Here is a 20400-nt window from a genome sequence, read left to right as displayed (position 1 = left end):
ATCTCATTGCCCTTCGCAACTCTCAGGACCCATCAGACTGCTGGAAGCTTTTTGTGGGGGAAATGTGGAAGCTTTTTGTTGATGGAGCATCCAACCGTCACGGTGCCGGCCTAGGTATCGTCCTTATCTCCCCGGATGGCTTAACCGTTGAACATTCTATCACGCTGGGCTTCCCAGCATCTAACAACGAGGCTGAGTACGAGGCCCTTCTCGCCGGGCTCAAGAGCGCTATTCAAATGAAGGCTACCAAGCTACTAGTGTACAGTGATTCCCAGCTTGTGGTTAACCAAGTCTCTGGAATTTACGAAGCAAAGGATGACAGAATGGCGAAGTACCAAGCTCTGGTCAGGGAACACATCAAGTAGTTTCAGGCAATCCGTGTCCAACAGATTGGCCGTGAAGAAAACAGCCGAGCTGATGAGCTGGCCGGCCTCGCTTCGATGGTAGATAGTACGTCTCCAAGCCCCCTGTTAATTGACTTCCTTCCACGGCCAAGCATTGAAGACGCCGGGCAGACGGATGTACTCTGCGCCGCGCTAGGTCCTTCCTGGATGGACCCCTTAATCTTGTTCCTCAGAGACCGGACTTTACCAACTGACAAGAAAGAAGCACACAAAGTCCGGGTGAAGTCAGAGCGGTTTTGGCTCTCTCCATCTGGTGCGTTGTATAAAAAGTCCTTCACTGGTCCTTATCTAAAGTGCGTGCACCCGAGCAGTATGGAGGCCTTCTTATACGAAATTCACGAAGGCATTTGTGGCAGCCACATAGGGGGCAGGTCCTTGGCCTACCGAGATATTTCGCAGGGATACTGGTGGCCGTGCATGCAGGCCGACGCACAAAAGTACTTCCGCAAGTGCGAAAAATGCCAGAAATTCACCCATCAGATCCATCAGCCTGCTAGGAAACTTCTTCCCCTCACCAGTCCTTGGCTCTTCGCCATGTGGGGGCTAGATATAGTGGGGCCACTGCCAACAGCACCGGGCAACCGGAAATTCTTCATTGCGGCCACAGATTATTTCACGAAATAGGTTGAAGCTGAGCCCTTGGCAACAAGCAAAGAGAAAGACGTGAAGCGGTTTGTCTGGCAGAACGTGGTCACGCGGTTTGGCGTCCCCAAGATCTTGATCTCTGACAACGGCACCCAGTTTGACGGTTGCCTATTCAGAGGATTTTGTGAAGATTTGAAGATTGAATTCTACAACTCCACTCCGGCTTACCCGCAGTCCAATGGTCAAGCCGAGGCTTCGAACAAGACTATACTGGATGGGTTGAAGAAACGGCTGGAGAAGGCAAAGGGAAAATGGGCTGAGGAATTACCCAGCGTTCTTTGGGCATACCGAACAACCCCGCGACGATCTACCGAGGAAACTCCATTTGCTTTGGCTTATGGCATAGAGGCGGTCATACCTTTGGAAGTTGGCATGCCCACCCTAAGAAGCGAGAGTTTTGAGCCCGAACTGAATGCTGAGGCTATTGCCTTGGAGCTGGACCTAGTGGAAGAGCGTCGGGAGAAGGCCCTCATCCATGTGGCTGCCTACCAACAGGAGCCCTCAAAGAAGTACAACAAGACGGTGCACCCCAGACCGTTCAAAGTTGGTGATTGGGTTTTGAGGAAAGTTATGGGCAACACCCTGGTGCCAGGTAAAGGCAAACTAGGGGCAAATTGGGAAGGACCTTACCAGATCAAAAGTCTGGCGGGCAAGGGGGCTTACCACTTGGAGGATCTAGAGGGAAGAGCAATACCCTGGCTGTGGAATGCGGCCAACCTGAAACTGTATTATTTCTAAGTTTTTGCTTTCTTTTCTTGTGCAAAGGAATTTTTGGGCTTGCACTTCAGAATGTAATTCTTTTTGTCAATATATAGAAGTAATTTTGCTTTAGCACTTGGACTGTTGTTTTAATGAAAACACCGAGATGATTTACTCCGGTTGGAAGAGTTGGTGTTTTGTCCAACTTCGGATTCCCAACCGAGATGATTTACTCTGGTTGGAAGAGTTGGTGTTTTGTCCAACTTCGGATTCCCAAGCGAGATGATTTACTCTGGTTGAAAGAGTTGGTGTTTTGTCCAACTTCGGATTCCCAACCGAGATGATTTACTCCGGTTGGAAGAGTTGGTGTTTTGTCCAACTTCGGATCCCCAACCGAGATGATTTACTCTGGTTGGAAGAGTTGGTGTTTTGTCCAACTTTGGATCCCCAACCGAGATGATTTACTCCGGTTGGAAGAGTTGGTGTTTTGCCCAACAGTGTTTGGTGATCTGTTCAACTGTTATTTCCAGCCGAGATGCTTTACCCCGGCTGAAGACGTTGATGTTTTGTCCAAACATAGTTATTTGCAGCCGAGATGGGCATTCCGGTTGAAAATGTTGGTGAGTTCAACTTGGGTGTTACGTTCAATTTTACAATTTATACCGAGATGTTTTGCTTAAAAAGGAATTGATGACGACCGTCCAAACACTTGATGAAATCAAAGCTTTTCATTGATAAAAAGTTAATACAAAAGGTGGGGAACTTAGCCCGGTTACATTTACAGAAACGGAAAAAAGAAACCTAAGCTAGGGGGGAGAGATCAGGGAATTCCTCATCAGCCTCCAGGTTGACCGTGGCAGTTTGGTCCTGGACACCGGTCCCAGTCTGGCCGGCCTGCTCCTGTTCGGTTTGATCCTCTCCTTCAGCGTCTGCCTCGCCCCCTTCTTCAAGTCCTTCCTCGGCCTCAGCTTGCAGCGCGCTGAAAACGTCATTGGCATATGGAATGAGGTAGGTCGGTAAGAAGAAAGCCAGTGGAGAGGCAAACACGTCAGTGTCTGGACCCTGACCGAGCTGTTGACAGGCAGCCTTCCATCCAGCCTTGAAGTAAATGTCCTGGGTGGCGAAGACTAGTTTCTTGTAGATTTCCTCGGCTTCGTTGAAGCCGGCGTTATTGGCATCCTCGCAGTCTTTTTTCCTGGACTTCTCAAGCGCGTCAAGCTCGGCCTGGAGCCCGTCTTTCTGTTTCTCGGCTGCTTCAAGTTGGCCGAGCAGCCTGTTGTTGTCGGAATTGGCGGCTTCGAGCGAGGACTTTGCTCGGCCAAGCTCGGTTTGGAGGCTTTCGACTTGGCTGGCGGTATCACTCGCCTTCTGCAGAAGTCTGTGGATGCGCTCCATGACCAAGTGCTGCTTTTGGATGGCCTGCAAAATGAGAATTTGATCAGAGAAGAAACCGCGCAAACACTTGTGACAATTGAAGCAGAAGATTGAAATTCTTACCCTGGTCATGGACTTCACGGCGGATTTGATTAGCCGGGTGTCAGGAACGTGGTCGCTGCCAACCACGTCGCTGGGCAGCAGCAGAGCCTTTGAGAGGTTGAAGGCAAGCAAGTGTTCCTTGTCGCCTTTGACCGAAGCATTTGCCGGGATCTCTTTGCCCCGGTGCTTCAGCTGCGGCTGCCATGCTGGGATAGGGCAGACCGTATCGACAGGTTGCTCGGTTGTCAGTTCGGCGACGAGTTCGGCGAAGGGATCTGCCCGTGGTCTTTTGCCAGCCCAACGTGTTTCTTTGCTAGACTGCTCGGTAGCTGGAGAAGCTAAGGCGACCACGGAGGCACTTGATTGACCAGCAGCCGGGGAGCGGGCGACGACGTTCGGTATCTCGGCCGAGGTTGCAGTGAGAAGGTTTTTGATTCGGCTTCTTTTGGCCATTTCTTGTTCGTCTGTCAACCGGATTAAGGGGACATCAGGAAGGGTAGGATCTGGAGGTGGCGATGGAGCACGGAGGAAGTCTGTTACTTTACTCCGGCGCGGAGCAGAGTACCTGTAGGTTGGGGTGTAACCGAGCAGTTCGTTGCAATCTCGGTGATGATGGCGGAGCACGGTCCGTATTGTCTCTACGTTGGGAAATTGATAGTTGGCTTGCAAGGCTTGGATTGCTGCAAAGGAAACAGGAAAACCGGTTAATTACAGAGTAAAGAGGTAAGCTGACCGAGCAAGTTTGAGCAGCTTACATGAGGAACCGAAGTCCTTGCTTATAAACCAACCCGGTACCTCGGCTGTTTCGTAATTGCCCGACACCCAGAAAAAATCGTCATCATGCAAATCTTTATCCGGGGTGCCGGTTACAATTTTCTCCTTGCCCGGTCTGATTTTCAAGTAATAGGCTAGGCCGTCACCGGTGTGACCCATCGTGTATTGCCTCAATATCTCGGCTAGACCTAAGTTGGTGCCTAGCCGATTGTTCAGTTCATGGACGCCATTGATAATTCGATAAGTGTTGGTGGACACTTGTGTGGGTGCCAGCCCGGTGCAGCGGAGGAACTCAGTGATAAGTGGGTTCAGTGGGAAGCGGAGGCCTCCTTCGACGATCGACAGCACGGTGAAGGGGCATTGTTCTATTCTACCCCAAGGCGTGGTCTCTTCTTCTGCGAGCTCCAGGTGGACATCGGCCGGGATGCCGTACTCCTCCCTGAACATAGCCAGCGCGGCCGGAGTATCCACTAGGAAGCGGGATTTCCCCATTTGTGGCCAGCCTAGGATAGCTCGGCTGAGGGGTTTGGCACTGTGGTAATTGGTTGTTGCTCGGCCCTGAGAGCCTCAGGAATAGACAGTGGTCCCTTTGGACTCTGCAGGAAAATGAGGGCAAGTGTAAGTGTGAGCGCAGTCGCGCAAAGGGAGCTGGACTTTAGCTCGGTCATTAAGAGTACCAAACCACCTCGGTCGTCTAAGCTAACTAAGGAGCTCGGTCGCCCAAGCAGACCAGATGTTAGCCCGGTTGAGTGACCAATTCCTTTTGTTATCTCGGTTTTTGCTGGGGTTGACGCAAACATGTTATTTACTCGGTTAGATTGGTTTTTTGGATCAAATGAAGACCAGGAGCCCGGTCCGCCCAGTTCTTCAGTGTTCTTCAGGAAAAATGAAGAACACCGTTAACAATGGAGGGTTTGGGATGGTTTTAGGTGCCCAAGGCCTAAAAGCTACGATTTCATGCCCTAATATGTGAAATATCAAAGCAAACGACAACAAAAGAGAAGTATGAGGACTTACGAGCGTAGGGCAGAGTCCTCTTCTTCAAGCACAAACTCAGCGTCGGCAAGGAACAAGGGGCAGGAGCTCTGTGAAGCTTGATAAGCAAGAGAGGCAGTAAGAACGGAAGAAAGAAGGCAGGGGCATGTATATAAAGGGTAAGAAACCGCCCAAATTCAAATTTGCAAAGGCGGCTGGGTTAGCCGCTAGAGGGCGAATAGAAGGACGACACGTGTTCCCATCAATGCAGCGTCAGAGTTGAAGCAACAGGGAGGTCAGGCGAGACGACGACCGAGGAGTCAACCGGGCTGGTCTTGAAGACAGGAATGAAAAATCGAGAAGTTGAACCGGGCAAGTTCTGAAGTCAGGAATACTAACCGGCCTGATCGCCATTCTACAAACTGCGGACCGAGGAAAAGATTATCCCGATCAGTATAGGTAATCCCAGTCACGCTCGCGCGGACAGAATTAAGGGGCAATTGAGAGGGAGATTAATGATCTGGTACTGGGCCGGACAGATCTAGGCCAGACAAAGTTTTGCTGGACAGATTTGGGTCGGGCAAGTGTTGGGCCGAGGAGGTGTGGCCCAGTTTGGAAAGAAGTTGCTCGGTCAAGGCAACGCTTGGCTGGACCGAGCTACATGTTTGACGAAGGCGAAGCCAGTCAAGTTAAGAGACTGGCGCCCGGAAAGGCAAGGTTGGACCGAGGTACCTGTTTGCTCGACAGATAGGTCGACCGCAGACAAGTATGAGTAGTTCAGAGCTCGGCTTTGCCGAGATGCCGCCGAGTCCGGTCCTCATCTGAGCTTAGCTGTTGGAGTACTTGGGCATGAAGCGCAGCATGGCAGACGATGGCCGAGATGATACTGCCCGGCTGCCGAGCTCCTAGGAGCATGGGCAGGCAGTTGGGTTAGGTGGTGCTCAGCAAGGTTTATGCTGACAGATGGGATAGCAGTGCCACGTGTTGAGAGATCACTGGGAGTAGATTTGGGGCGCAGAAGGTATATAAGCATGACTGCGCCCCCCCATACGCAGACGAATGAACATTTGGTGAGACAACACTAAACACTCAACACTCTCCCTTCTCTCTATCTATCCCCTGTGTGTGTTCTAACTTGACCGTTGGAGGGGTTTTCCGGCCACACACCGCCGGGTAGCTCACCGTTATTTGCTCGTAGGTGATCGGACAGTAACGGAGCTCGGAAGAAAGGAGTACGGGCTTGCCAGAATATTTGCTCCCCGTACACTCATTAAAATTAACAAACTCTTAACCTATCTTAACACACATTTTTTTGTCCTACTTTTATCACTTTTTGTCATATAACACACTTTAACAAACAATTTTAACACATCTATTGTGGATGCTCTTAGAGCATCTCCAATGCAATACTCTCACTAAGAGGATGAAAATAATGTTTTTTATTCAAAAAGTAAATATAGAGGAGGTCACTATTCATTCAAACTCCAACCACAAACCTTCATTTCCTTCATTCAAACACTATTCAAAAAGTAATTTTTATTCATTAATAAATATTTAATTTTAAATTTTTTGTAAAATATATTTAATATTATACTCATTTTAAAGGTATGATTTTATACTTTTTAATGATGTCAGTTTTATAAAAATTAAATTTACAAATTAAAAGTTATTTGTAATATAATAAGAAATACAAAATGAATAGTGTTTTGGAGGGATCCTTCATTTTTTCGTCCTCCCTACAAATATGAAGGATGAATTCATTCTCCTCCCAAATGGAGATGAATTTGAAGGGTGGGTTGGAGGAAACCATCCTTCATATTTGAAGATATGAAGGATGGGTTGGAGATGCTCTTAGTATGCCCATTTCAACCACATCTTAGAAAACTACACTGTGTTTGGTTTGAGTTTTTTGGATTAAGTTTTTTGAAAATTGACTTTTTTAGTTTTTGTGTTTTTTTGTTTTTAGTGAATATTTTAAAATTTTAAACATTTTTTTACTTTTTTAGATGCACCTTACTTAAATGTATCTAAAAAGTAAAAAATTTGTGAAAAAATATTTTAAAAAATTAATAAATACATAAAAATACAAAAAATGTACTGAATTCTGAATTTTTTTGTATTTTTGGTATATAGTGAATTTTTAAAAGATTTTTTTACAATTTTTTTACTTTTTAGGTGTATTTATGTTAGGTATGTCTAAAAAGTAAAAAAATTGCTTAAAATATTGAAAAAATTCAGTAAAAATAAAAAAAACACGAAAAATAAGAAAGTATAATTTTCTGAAAAGTATTTTGAAAAACTGGAAACCAAACAAGGTGTAATAGTCATAAAATATTAGATGATATCATTAATATATAAAAATCATGAAATACATTAAGTTATTAAGTTATTTTGTGCTTCTCAAATTATTACTGTCAATTAATTTTTTTTTTAGATCATCGATTAAGAACACATTGCAATGATATTACATAGATAATATTCGTGACTACTAAATAAGAGGATAATAGTATTATTTTATATACAGACAGTGATATTAAAAAAAAAGTAATAAAAATAATAAAAAACGGATGATATATACTATTTTATTTTAGTGTAAATTATACTTTGCCCTTTTTATATTTGTTCACTTTCTCACTTTGGCCATTAAAGTTTATTTTTTCTCACTTTAACCCTTCATATTTCAAATTTTTTTCAATTTACTTCTAAAACTAATTTCTTTCCAAAATTATCCAGAAAATACCATAATAACTATCACATAATATAAAAATATATATTTTTGTATTATTTTTATATTAGAGTTTAAGTTTATATTAAAATGTGAGTTATATATAATAAAATATTTTTATACCACATGATTGTTAATGTGTCAGTTTTTGTTTAATTTTTAACAGAAATTAGTTTAGAAGTAAACTGGAAAAACTTGAAACATAAACGACCAAATTGAAAAAAATAAACTTTTACAAGCCAAAGTGGAAAAATAACCAAACATAAAAGGCGCAAAGTGTAATTTACCCTTTATTTTATTGCATAATTCCCGTTAAAGGTAATTTTTTAGTGTGTAATGTACATTGTATACAACTCTACACAAAATTATGTAAGTTTTCACGGATTTACATAAGTAATCTTACACAAATACGTAAGTTGAATACAAATTCGTGTAAGTTTGTAAAACTTATATGATTACAAGAATTTGTATTTAACTTGCACATTTTTGTAAAATCACATATAATTTTATTTAGAGTTACATATTGTTAGATTTTTATTATTGGCAATCCCGTTTGACAAAACTCCTTTCAGTTGTATTTGTTTTCGCACTTTTATTTCAGTGAGGCTATGAGTTTATTAGATGCGAATCCAACCCGAATCATGCATTGCAGAGAAGTTTGTGGTGTTTAATTCTTTCAAGATTGCCACTTCGCTGAAGTTGCTTGTCCGCTTGAGCGAACATTCCCCCGCTCGAGCGAAGAGTGTTTGGTTCCAGAAGTTTGGTGAGTCTGCAAATATACTGTGATCCATGTTTTCACGCTCGAGCCTCCATTTCCCCGCTCAAGTGTACATCTTGGTTTGGAACACGTCATATGGAGTCCCCGCTCGAGCGTCAATTCCCACGCTCGAGCGGACCTCACGATTTCAGATTCTATAAATTCGCAAATTGTTGCAAATTTAGGGTTACGCCTCCAGATCCTCTTCTTGGATATTAGGGTTTATATTTGGGCCTATTTTGCTAGTTTTTTTTTATGTTTCATTGAGTATTCAACTCATGGTTTAAGAAGCATACATCAAAGGTCTGTTTGTTTATTTTATATAAAAGAGAGAGTTGTTCTTCGGTGGATTCTGAAGAATTCAATCCTGAAGCTTTGGTAGATTCTGGAGTGGCTCATCGTCAAGACAATTCTGAGGTGAAGACGGGGTTGGAAGAGGCATATAGGGGTTGGTTCAATTTGGGTGTGGATTCGCTAGGCAATTGAGGATATACCTGTGTAATTCCTTTATATCTTCTTAGTGGATTGTTTTGTGGCTGTTGCCCGTAATTTTTTTATCACAATTGGAGGTACTCCAATTGTGATTTTTTCACGTAAAATTGTTGTGTTGATTTGTCTTTAATTGTTTGATTGGGATTGTTATTTAATGATTAAAATTGATACATAATTACAAATCAATATCTAGGGGATTTCTAGATTTTTCACATATTGTATACATTACACACTAATTTTTTTTTTCTACTTTCATTAGATCATCTTCAATCCTTCATCAAATTTAAATTTGATGAGATTTTTGATGAAAACGAGGTTCAATCCTCTCATCAAACTTGTATCAAATCAAGAGAGAAATAATTTTTTAATAATTTTTTTATTAAATCAAAGATGAACTAAATCTTTCAACAAATTTCTAATAAGTCTTTTTTTACTTAAATTTGATAAAATTGTTAAAAGATGAAGGATTGGAGATGATTTTTTTTTATTTATTTATCAAAATTGATGAAAAATGAACTATAGGATAAGAAAGTAATTTTTTGTTTTAAAAAATGATAAAAAATTAATGAAAGAATTAGAGTAAATTATACAAAATAAAATTTTTTATTCAAATTAAAAATCAAATTAAATAAAAAATTTAATAGATGATTGGAGATGGTGTCACTACAAGAAAATGCATTTTTGCCGACCATTTTTGGCTACCAAAAACAATTTAGTCGCCAAAAGTCACGGAATTGGCTACCAAAAATAATATTAGTCGGCAAAAGTCAACTTTTTAGCTACTAATTTTTTTTAGTAGGGGAATGTTGATTATTGGCGACTAAAAAAAATTTAGTAGCTAAAAATATTACAATTGGCGACTAAAAAAATTTTTAGTAGCTAAACATATCACAATTGGCGACTAAAAGAAAATTTAGTAGCCGTAGAGGTACCTTTAGCTACTAAATTATTTGGTAGCCGAATGAAAATAAAAAAATTAATTTTTAATCTTTGCCGACCAAAATCTTGGTCGCCAAATGTTAACTTTCGGCGACAAAATTTCTTTTAGTCGCCAAAGACCTACCTTTAGCTACTAAATTATTTGGTAGCCGAATAAAAATAAAAAAATTAATTTTTAATCTTTGCCGACCAAAGTCTTGGTCGCCAAATGTTAACTTTCGGCGACAAAATTCCTTTTAGTCGCCAAAGACCTACCTTTAGCTACTAAATTATTTGGTAGCCGAATGAAAATAAAAAAAATAATTTTTAATCTTTTGCCGACCAAAATTTTGGTCGCCAAATGTTAACTTTCGACGACAAAATTCCTTGTAGTCGCCAGAGACCTACCTTTAGCTACTACATTTTTTGGTAGCCGAATGAAAATAAAAAAATTAACAAAATAATTATTTTATTTTATTAATAACAATACCATCTCCACTTGAAAATTTGACTAAACAAAATAGTTATTTTTATTTTTATTTTTAGGTTGTGCACCCACCATCCAAAATTATTAATATCTTATTTTATTTTTTATTATCTCAGAATATTAATTTTAAAAAAAAATTAATTATTAAAATAATATGAATTTCTTATTTTGTCCTTTTTTAAATCCATTAATAATACAAAAAGTACAATTATGACAATTGATATTTCTACAAAAATATACTATCAAAAGGTAATTTTGAAAAATTAATATTTTTAAAATGTAATAATTGTATTATAAAAAGAAATTACTCTGTCTCTTTCTTTGTCTCTCTATCTCTTTTCTCTATTCGTCTCTCACTCATCTCTCTCTCTCACTACCCATCTTATCTACCACATTTACCACTACTGCAAATGCCATTCAACTACCACCACTCTTCTCTTTCTCTCTTTTACTCATCACTCTTCTTTCTCTGTCTATTTGTCTATCTGTCTGTGTGTCTTTCGTTCATCTTTCTTCTCTCTATCTCTCTCATTTGTCTTCTTTCTATGCCTCTCTCGCTCATCTCTCTTCTCTCTATCTCGCTCATCTCTTTTCTCTCTCTGTCTCTCTCATTCATCTCTGTTCTCTCTATCTATCTATTTTTCTATTCTCTCTCTCGTTCATCTCTTTTCGCTCTCTTTCTATATATCTCTCTCATCTCTTGTTTCTCTCTATTTTTCTATATGTCTCTCCCTATCTCTTTCTCTATCTGTCTCTCTCTTTCTCTATATCTCTTTATCTCTTTATCTCTCTCTCACTTATCACTCCTCTCTTTCTTTCTCTCTCTGTGTCTGTTTGTCTGTCTCTCACTCTTCTCTCTCTCTCTCTCTTTCTTTCTATGTGTCTATTTATCTGTTTATCTCTCTCCTCCATTGTGTTCACATTGCTCACTCTCTCCCCCATCTCTGTGTCTCTCTGTGTCTCTCACTCATCACTCTTCTTTGTCTGTCTGTCTCTTTCTTTCTCTCTATGTCTTTGTCTGTCTGTCTCTTTCTTTCTCTCTATGTCTTTGTCTCTCTTCTCTTTCTCTCTCTCACTCATCACTCTTCTCTGTCTGTCTGTCTCTGTCTTTCTCTCTCTCTCTCTCTCTGTGTCTCTCGTCCATCTTTCTTCTCTTTATCTCTCTCATCTCTCTTCTCTCTCTGTCTGTCTTCTCTTTATCTCTCTCGCTCATCTCTTTTTGTCTCTCGCTCATCTCTCTCTGTCTCTCTCTCGTCTATCTCTTTTCGCTCTCTCTCTCTTTCTTTGTCTATATCTTTTCATTCATTTTTTCATCTTTCTTTCTCTCTTCTCTTTGTCTCTCTCACTCATCACCCTTCTCTTTCTGCCTGTCTGTCTATCTGTCTCTCTCTCTCACTCATCTATCTCTTCTCTCATCTCTTTTCTCTCTCTGTCTCTTTCGCTTATCTCTCTTCTCTTTATCTCTCTCGCTCATCTCTCATCTTTCTCTGTCTCTCTCGTTCATCTCTCTTCTCTCTATCTTTCTTTCTGTCTCTCTCGTTCATCTCTCTTCTCTTTATGTGTCTCTCGCTCATCTCTCTTCTCTCTATCTCTCTGTCTCTCTCGTCCATCTCTCTTCTCTCTATGTCTCTTTTCTGTCTCTCACTCTCACTCTCTATCTCTTTCTTTCTCTCTCTCTCTCTCCCACTGTGTTTGAGTTGCTCACTCTCTCACTCTCATCCTCTCTATTTACTGAGCTCCCTCTTGATTTATCGATCCACTACAAGAAAATGCACTTTTAGCGACCACTTTGTCTCTCTCTCGCTCATCACTCTCTCTCTCTCTCTTTCCTCTATCTGTCTCTCACTCATTTCTCTCTCTCACCATCCATCTCCAGTACCACCTTCACCACTACTACAAACGCCATTCCACCCCCACCACTACTTCCACTATCGCCACTTCACCTCTACGACTACTATTACTACTATCATCACCACCACTCCACTACCACCACTACCACTACTACTACCATTACCTCTCTTTCACCCCTGCCACTCCATTTACACTACCACTACCACTACCACAACTTCACCACTAATCTCTTTCATGAGGGCTAAGTGTGTAAAAAAAATTCACACTTTTTGCGAGGGCTAAGTGTGTAAAAAAAATTCACTCATCATGACTTATGAGTAAATAATACATATTTGTAAGACTTATTGATATTATTTCAGATTTTAAAATTTTTCTTAATTTTCTAATAATTAATTTTTTCAACTTTTTTAAATATTTAAAGCAAATTTGTTTGTTTTTTAGATTCACTTAATTATTTTTTAGATTCACTTAATTTAGATATTTTTTTTTTTTAAATTTGAGGGATTTATAAAAGTAATTGGCGATTTAATGCTAATTGAACTAAAGGCGTAAGCTGGGGCTGTGCGTATATATTTTTTAGTTGTACGTTAATGATTTTGACTGCTAAGATATGCTTGAGAAAATTATTTTGACTGCTACTTACAACTGAATAATAAATTAATTAAATCCACTTGACACATGATTTCTTCATCTGTCTTTATCTATGAGAAAATATACATATTGCATGTTCTAAAATTCTAAAAAATTGATTAGTGCCTAGTTATAACTAGGTTTAGTCATGCAGGAGTCCCAAAAAAAAAAAAAAAACACGGGTTGAGTTGGCTCATAATTTTTTTTTAAAAAAAAATTTCCTTCTTTTTTTTTTAATTTTCTTTCTTATTATATATATAAGAATATAATAAAATATAAGGATATAAAATTTTAAAGTATATTATTATATTTTTCAGTACATAAAATATTAGGACAAATATTTAAGATAATTTAATTTTTGCCTTTTTTTAATTTATAATTTTATTACTTATATTTTTATTTAAATATAATTTTAATATATTTGTTACTTTTATTTTAATTTTTTAGACTGTTGTTAATTTACTTTTACCGACTAAATATTAGTCGGCGATTATAATTACAAAATTTAAAAATTGTACTTCATATATGAGGGAAACTTCGGAGGGAAACTTTATTACTTCTTTAAAATTTTTAAAAAATTCAAAATTCAAAATAAGCAACAAATATTTACTATTTTTTTGTTTATTTTTATCTTTATTGAATTTTTTTTGAAATTTTAGAAAAAAATTATAATTTTTCGATTCGTTTTGTTGAATGAAAACAAAAAATAAAAAAAATTATTTTTTACCTTTGGCGACCAAAATTTTGGTAGCCAAAAGTTTGTTTTCAGCGACAAAATTGAATTTTAGTCGCCAAAGAACTAAAATGTTTTGGAGGGAGACATTTCAAATATTTAGAGGGATTTACAAAATACCTTTAGCGACAAAAAATTTTAGTCGCCAATAACCATTTATAAAATATCTCACGCTCTCACCAAACCAAACCCAACAAAACCAGCGCCTTTCTCTCTCTCTCTCTCTCTCTCTCTCTCTCTCTCTCTCTCTTCAGCATCCTTCTCCCTCTCCCTCTCCCTCTCCGCTGCTCCTCTCCCCTCCACTCTCACCGCCGCTCCTCCTCACGTTGGCCGGCAACCGGAGCACCGATTCACCCCCTTGTTGGTCAACATCGCCTGAGATCCTCTCTCTCCCTCTCGGCTCTGTTTTTCTGTCTCTCATTCTTTCACCATTCACTCACAAAAACCCATAGAGCTTCACATACACGCACACACATGGGTTCTTCAAATAGTCAGAAGGTATGATTTCCATTAATGGGTTCCATCAATTTTTTTGAAGGACCACTTTGAAGTTGTAAAACAGTTTTTGTTTGATTCATATTAAAAATGATAATGACCTAACATTTTGTTTGGCTCAAAACATTGGTCATGGTGTTTTGTGTTTTTTGGGGGGAATGTTGGTGAAATTGAATCACTTTGTCTATGTAGCCATTGTTGGTTTTTAATCTATGTAGCTACTTCCCTTTCTGCTATCAACTTGAACATATGATTTCACTATCTCGCCCGTTAACTGTTTGATAAATTGCATGAACTATCAAAGCTTCAATTTCTTCTTATATTCTTGGAAGTGTTTAATCTAGGGGATATTGACCCAAAAATCAGGTATTGTAGGAGTGCCCCTTATTTCTAGTTAGCTCTGATAATCTATCTAAGATAGATCTTCACAATTCACTTCGGGTTGATAAGTCAATAATGATAAGTCAATATTTTTTTATTATAAGCCTTTTGTTCAATTAATTAATTGATTTAACATATTCAGAAATTACTTTGTCTACTAATTAGGCTACAAAATACTAAGATTTTAAAGTTTTACTTGATTTAATTCACTGGTTCACAATCTTTTATTCTTCTTCATTTTTTATTTTTTATTTATAAATTTTTTGTTCTGTTTGCTATAGTTGTATATTTGCTTCTCATTTTACAATAGTCTTTAATTTGTGTTTTGAGTTTGTCCTTCAAGAACATTATGTCTTTACCTTTGACCTTTCAGTCAAAAATATTACATATCTTTTGAAACATTAATATGGAGTAACATTCTGAGTGTATATTTGCAGGATTCAAAGAGCAAGGCCTATCCTTATAGATCCAGGCTTATACCATTCACAGAAATCTGGTGTATTTTGGGCCAAAGAGAAAAGATCTATGCCTTCTTCATTCAAGTTATTCATGGGTATATTCTTAGCTTTTGCCTTGTATGACTATTCTATTGTCCATGTAGATAACTCAAGTACCTGTTCATCTGTGTTCAGTTTTTCACCTTAGAATCAGGGATGCTGACGTTTTCATACATATGTGGTCTCATAAACTAATAGATGTTAAGAGGAATAAGTTAGTGGGATTTTCTGTACTTTTGTGGTATTATAGTGATACATTTTTGAATCAGATCCTGTAGTCCTCAATTATGATAAACCACCACCTGTTTGTGTGTTGCTTTTTGAAATTTAGGATTGATATTTGACCTCTTTGGTTCATATAGGCATAACTTGATGACAAAAAGCATGTGAATAGGAAAAACACAGCTGACATTTTGCATCAAGCATATTTAGTGCATGTTGTAATGAAGTTTGGTCACAATTACAGCAGGAAATTGATATCGAGATGATGGGGATGGTGTAGGTGATGCTTTCTGAGCAGGAAATTTGAATTTTAAAAAATTCTAACGCAGACACGTTGCGGACACTTAGGAAAATACGTTTATATCACTTAAACACATTAAACACATAACAAGTTTTATTTCTCTTCATTTCTTATTATTTCTCACTAAATAACCCCATCCAAACAAGACTATACTGTAGAGGAAAAAGAGATGATGAATTGCTTATTAGTTTTATAGTAGAGTTTGTATTAGTTTTATAGTAGAGTTTGTATTAGTTTTATAGTAGTGTGTGCACTGTCTTAGATTACAAAGTCCACCTGATTTGGAGAATGGAACAATGGGTGCTGATATTCTTGATTCATAATATTTTAGCAGTGTGGTTGATATCATTTCCCTTTAAAAAATAAAATCAAGGAAATATCTTAATCAATATACTCTTGACTCTCTATTTTAGCAGTGTGTTGAAGCCAATAAAATATGTAGGCATTGAAGTTTGGCAAGTAAGACTCTTGACTCTCTATTATTAAAGTATTGTTATTTCTTCTAATTGGGTCTATGATCTTGCACTTTCTGATTGAAGCTAAGTGTGTGAACCTCTGTTGTTATGAAGTAAAAAGGTTGCAATGCTTCATTGTCAGTTTCAGGACTTTGGCCAATTTTATTGATTTTTTATTTTTTTTTGAAAAAGTTGTTCATGTCATCGGTCTGAATACCCATTTTTCTTTTTTTTTTTTCCAAAAAGGAAGAAGAAAATGCTGACCCAACTGTGCAATAAAAATATGGTTGGAGTTGGATTATCCTTTATCCCATTTATGTGCCCCAACTGTGCAATAAAAATTAAACATGTTAAGGGTTCTAATTTGAGCTTGTTTTTAGTTATAGAGGGAATTACATCATATTTTCTTTAAAAAGTTTGGATTGTAGCAATGGGATTGAACTTGATTTGATGGGTAACTCAACATACTTCTGTAATAAATATGATATAGGTACATGGTCCCATACTTCCAGAATCCTGAAAATTTTAAAATAGGTACATAAGAATGTTTGGTTGCTTACCTCAAGCAAATGGATATGCACACCCCCTTTAAAGTTTCCAAATTGGAAATTTTAATGTGTATATATATATATATATATTTGGCCTGTGATATAAGTGTTTCAAGCTAATATGTAGAATAGCTGAAGCAATCCCTCTTATGTCAGGCCATTTAACAATATTTTTCATTTATGGGTGCTTAGTAATTCATTGTGCAGAGACCACTATACATCAGGATATGTAGTGAGATTATATTTTAAGTCAGGTTTTCTAATGGGTCATCTCACCATTAGTTTTGATTTATGACTGGCTCGCTATAATATCAGTTGGAGTGAGATTATTCAGGATATGTAGCCCTAGTACAAAAATACTATTCTCGTGTCTGGCAAGGCAACACCACAACCAAAGAAGTGAATTTTTTCAAATTTATGTAGAAGACATCCAACATATTTAGAAATTTTATTGTCTCTTTTTGAAGAAACTTGATTGACTTATATTTTGAAAATAGGCTGCAGGGCAAAAACAACAAAAGAAAAGAAAGGTTAGTGGTATATATTTTTTCTTATTTAGACAATTTAGGAGAAAACATAAAAGAGAAATTGATAAATTTACGTCGTCCACCTTGCATTGGAAAATGGTGAATATATTATCTATTTTTTCTTTGACAAATAAAATTATGGGATTATTTGTTGAATATATTTAATGCTAGAGGAAGTAGCAAAAGAAGCAACTAAACATATAGATCATGCAAAATTAGTTGGAAGTCTTCTGCTAAAAAGATTCCCAACTTTCTTAAGAACATGAAAGGTATTCTCTGGAGAATGTTTAGCCAATGACCTTTAGACTGTGTGTGTCGAGTGTAACTTTCTGTGAACCAATTGAATGGCTTTTTTGGACTAACTGACGAGAGTTCTCTATAGCATGTAAAGCTATAGTCTTTAGAGTTCCAAGAGTAACTTGTTTTGAAGTTGAAATGGAAGAAAGTGAGAACAAGAGATAACTTTTATTCACCCAAAAAAAGATCTATAACCTGCTTTCCTATATAGTTTGATTTAGAAGAATATTTCCATGTTTAGTTGTAAGGAATTGCATTTGTTGATAATTAACTTTTGGAAGATCTTTTGTGGTGTATTGTATTATATTTTGATTTTCAATTTGGTAAAAGAAATGGAGCTGTATCATTTTCTATGGGTTGATTTACTTGGAAATACTTGTAATTTGTAAAATTTATTATTTTTTCTTTAGATAATATTTGTGAAATGATTTTCACACTTTTCTTTTAACCTTTCACAACGGGAGTGTGAGAGGCTAACGGGGGAGAGTGAATATAATTTCTCTAATATTATTATTCAATAGAATGTAGATCCATTGCAATATTTTGAATTTTATCAAGGTCAGTTTTGTGGTAATTGGCATTTGAGGCCACCTTTATTATCAATTCTAACTTGCTTTGGAATTTTCTGTTTCTATTTACAGCATTCATGGGCAATGTGCAGCAACTATGAAATCTCTGTTAAGAGTAACTATAACTTTGAAAAACCTTTCTTGCACCTTGCCAGGAAGCTTGCAGGGTAATGGAATAGTACATTGTTTGTTATTTTATTTTTTGTTTATTTATACTGGTGGAGTTGTAGACTATTAGATAAAGATAAGCAATTAGTTGCAGGGGACTATTAGATAAAGATAAGCAAGAAAACATCACAAATAATTATCTTTATCTTTGCAGGGGAACTCTCCAAAGGAACCTTTTGAATTAATATCATTAGAAAAATGAAAAAATAGTGTGATAAAAAATCCATCAAAGATAGTGTGATAATATCATTAGTTGCATCATGATGTAATGAAAAAATAGTGTGATAATATCATTAGTTGCATCTAGATTAGGTGCATTTAAACATATAAGAAAAATTTGATTAAAATATGAAAAAAAAATCCACCAAAGATTAAAAAATACAAAAAACAAAATTTCGTAAACAAATTTCAAATTTTATTTTTTGGTGGTGGTGGTGGTGGTGGTTCACAGTTCTTAAATTTTTAACTTGTGGGGAACATTAGAGTCCAGGAATGAAAATTTATGAGTTGCTGTTAATGACCAATTTGTGGTGTTTCTTATCCCTTTGGTATTCTTTACAGGCACGAAGCTGAGCTTGCTGCAGCGGCTAGCCAGCCCCTTCCTGATGATGATGACGATGCATTTGACTAATGCTCATGACTTTAGCTTTTTGCTATCATTTTTCGTGCTCCTTTAGTTAATATGAGTTCTAAAAAAAAATTTCAACGCTATCGAAGGATTTGTGTATGAGAGGTGAATGTATCGCGGAGAAGAGACCATTTTAGTTATTCTTTAGCCATTGTTTGAAGTCTGGTTGTGGTTGTGCTTTGTGGTAGAATTCTTTAGGCTGCCATATGGATGTTTTGAGTCACTTCAAGTGTTTGCTTGAAGATTTTAAATTATGTATGGATTTAAATTATTGACGTTGGATTAGATTTGGACTGTATGGAATTTGTAATATATATAGAATTGGACGTTGAAGATTACTTTTTTGGATGCTTGGAACAGAAATGTGTGCACGTTGTTGAATGCTTTAATAGTTGATAACATATTTTGGTGTTGATAGATTATATTGTTTTATACAGGGTACAGGTTGTAATATAAATGAATACAGGTTGTTTACAAATTTTTTTTTTTTTCAAAAAAAAAACAAAAAATTATTTGGCCACCAAATGTTTTGGTAGCCAAATAGGTAATCAAAAGTTTTGGCTACTAATAATTTAGTAGCAAAAACATAACCCAAAACGTTTTTGCCACCAAATAATTAGTAGCTAAAAGATTTGAGAATGAGAGAAAGAAACTATTGGCCACCAAATGTTTTGGTAGCCAAATAGGTAATCAAAAGTTTTGGCTACTAATAATTTAGTAGCAAAAACATAACCCAAAACGTTTTTGCCACCAAATAATTAGTAGCTAAAAGATTTGAGAATGAGAGAAAAAACAATTGGCGACTAATACTTTAGTGGCGGAAACATAACTTTTGCCGACTAAACTAAGATTAGTAGCCAAATGTGTACTTTCGGCGACCAATTATTTAGTAGCTAAAAGTGATACCTTCCCCGACCACAACAAGTTAGTAGCCAAAAAGCCTCATTCGGCGACTAATACTTTAGTGGCGGAAACATACCTTTTGGCGACTAAACTAAGATTAGTAGCCAAATGTGTACACTTTCGGCGACCAAACAAATTTTAGTCGCCAATACTATCGCCGACAGGGTAAAGGCGACGAACTTAGCGACAAAAAATTTTGGTCGCTAAACACCTTCGGCGACTAAATAAGTGACTTTTGGCGACCAATATTTTGGTAGCCAAAAATGACATTTCTTGTAGTGTGTTAAGCCATAACATATCGTTAAAGTCATTTTGTGATGTAAAAGTTGTGGTTCAAGTTCTCATTGCAAGCGATGTGATGATGTCATAATGTGGGATCGAGGCTTGTCTTAGCAAGTTAATAAAACATTATCTTTTGATTTATAATTTATTTTGAGTCGTATTATTTTTTCATTCTTTTATATATATTTTTTAAAAAAATCAAAAAATATTAAATATTAATTTTTAACCAGTTCCACAAAATATGAAATGCTTTTTGATTTTGTTTTGCTACCACATGCCAATTGAAAATTAGCAATACAAGCCAAGGAAAATGACTTGAACCCCGCAAGAGGGCACCCCACAATCCCTCTCTCTGATTGATTATTATTATTATTATTATTATTATTTTTTTTTTTTTTCAATTACTGACTTTGGGAGATGTTGGGAGTGGTGATTGGAGGGTCTCACTCACTTTCCTACGAGCCAATTGTAAGAGCAACTCTTATGTGAAGTTAAGCTTTGTATACTCCCATGTCAAATCAAGCTTTGTATACTTAAAAGGTTCGTCTACCCGCGTGAGAG

The 20400-nt window shown here is 37.2% G+C and overlaps 1 long non-coding RNA gene across 1 annotated transcript; it reads left to right on the top strand.

Annotated features, from left to right (window-relative positions):
* The first annotated feature begins 13761 nt into the window (after positions 1-13761).
* LOC145792443 (uncharacterized) lies at positions 13762-18992 on the top strand. The gene is made up of 3 exons (XR_014331843.1): positions 13762-14064; positions 14880-14995; positions 18588-18992. It is a non-coding gene; the product is annotated as an uncharacterized LOC145792443 (long non-coding RNA).
* Positions 18993-20400: the final 1408 nt, after the last annotated feature.

The sequence above is a fragment of the Camellia sinensis genome, chromosome 6 (assembly GCF_055761805.1).
Source record: "Camellia sinensis isolate YWXY chromosome 6, ASM5576180v1, whole genome shotgun sequence".
In the NCBI taxonomy this organism is placed as follows: Eukaryota; Viridiplantae; Streptophyta; class Magnoliopsida; order Ericales; family Theaceae; genus Camellia; species Camellia sinensis.
This window is presented reverse-complemented; position numbering and strand designations above follow the sequence as displayed.